The sequence below is a fragment of the Lycium ferocissimum genome, chromosome 8 (genome assembly GCF_029784015.1).
Source record: "Lycium ferocissimum isolate CSIRO_LF1 chromosome 8, AGI_CSIRO_Lferr_CH_V1, whole genome shotgun sequence".
Lineage (NCBI taxonomy): Eukaryota > Viridiplantae > Streptophyta > Magnoliopsida > Solanales > Solanaceae > Lycium > Lycium ferocissimum.
The window spans coordinates 56,669,347-56,671,581 of NC_081349.1; positions in this window are offsets into that span (position 1 = coordinate 56,669,347).

Here is a 2,235-nt window from a genome sequence, read left to right on the forward strand (position 1 = left end):
TAAACTTAATTGCTTTTGGTAAAAAAAATTTGCCATCAATAAAATTACAGAAGTCATTTATAGTCTGATTGAGTTGCATCACAGAGATGTCGAGATAAGAATAATATACTCGTCAATCATGCCAAAATTTCTAGAAATATTAAAGAATTGAATAATAGCTCACTGATAGAACTATCACCTTACACTATATTATGCAATACGAATATTCTATCAAAGAAAATCAGAAACAAAAAAGTTTCTAGGGAGGAAATTAATTTCTCTTGGATCTATAAAAAAAAATTCTTTTTTCCATAAAAGTTAACACCATGACGTATTTCCACTGCTTCCAATAACTCTTAACAGGCTGTTAAGAGGTGTGAATTGGGCCCTACATGTCTGGGCCTGTTTGTTCAATAGTCCAAGATAAGCATTCACCCATTATCCAAATAAATGGTCCAGTCCATCAAGAATGATATAAGTAAAACTTACACAAATAACTATCTTAACAAACACGTATTTATGAAATATAAAGTTAAGAAGTTACAATTCGTAAATTTACTTTTGGCTGTATGTCGGTTGTATACGCTTTTTAAATACGGTGAAATATAAATAAATACGGTAAAATACAACATGGTCGTTGAATTAAAAAAAAGTCTATATTTATGGCAATAAAAATCTTTTCAAATTATATGGTAATTTGTATTAATGGTTCCATTAAATTACGAAATGCCACGCAGGTTCCATTCGCTAACGTCTCTCTATCAAAATCACTCCATTCAAAAGTTTTTACCAGTTTTGTTATATTCGGTTGTATTTCGTGTTTTTGAAATACCCATTTTAAAATACAAAATTTAACGAGTAAAAATAGGTTGTATTTATGGAATATATTCTCTTCTTTCATTTTAAATGGTAAGTCAAATTAAATCAATCATGTATCACGCAACCGGTGAAGTTCCATAACGACCCATGTTTCTCTCTCCAAATTGCTCCATTTCAAACTTTTAAATACTTCCAAATACGTAAAAAAATATACACTCGAATACAATGAAATATGGTTGAATGCGTATATAAATGGAATACAATGAAATGTATCGAAACCGTGTCGTAAATTAGAAATATATTGAAATATAGCGAAATATCTCGAAACAAGATACACTTAAATATCGAATACATTGAAATATAGCAAAATATACTGAAATATACCGAAACACCACAACCACAAACTCTACCGAACCACCACAAAAACTGGAAAAACCCTCCTCCTTCCTCCGCCGCCTTTCTTCCGATCCACCATCCCGCTTCACTCCAAAAACCTACCGAGACACTCGATACAAATTAGAAAAAACCTCCCCCTCCTCCGCCGCCTTTCTTTCGATCCACCAGCCGTCCTCCTTCACTCCAAAAACAATACCGAACCACCACCAAAACCATTAATACATAAGATCACGAGTTCGGTCAGAAGAGGCTAGAACCTTGTGTTTTTTTTAAGTTTTGGAAGTCAAGAATAAGTGATGGTGGTGGCGACGGCTCTCCGTGAAACCCACTTCGCTCCCTCTTTTTGTATCCGAGTGTATTCTCGCATTCGGTGTCGTTCCACCATCGTCGTCGCCACCTCATCATCGATAACGGGAGCGTATAGCGGCAATGACATCGACGGCTTTAGCGACCCCATGGGAGTAAAGTCATGGTTGTTATTCGACTGGGAAGAACAACTCGTGCAACAACGATGTTGCGCTACGGTTCTATGGGTTTTAACGCTCGGTTTCACGAAGTTTCAATAAGGGGAGAGAAGGCAAGAGAGAAAGAGGAGAATGAGGCGAAGCGGTGAGGGAAGGAGAGAGGGAGAGAGATTTTTTTATATTTTTTTTAGGGTTTTGGAAATGATAAATCTTAAATGTGTGAAGTGAGGGAGAATAGAGAGACATATTTCAAAAGTTATTCGACCAATGAAATGTAATTTTGGAAAAATAAAGTTACAAACATTAAATAAAAAATAAGGTAGTTATTATTCATAAATAAGTTTTAGAGATAGCTATGGCAAGTAAATTTTCCATGATATAAAGCTGCTGGAATCATTGCACCAAAGGTGTTTATGTTTGTAATTGGTGCTCCCAAGAAAATAACATGTAGCATTTTAGTGTCGTCTTTGAATAGGAAAATAAATTATAAGCTTTTAATATTTGACCACACCACTCGAAATTTATTGGTCTGACTAATTTGAATTCACGTCATAAAACTAGTCGTAAACTCATTCAT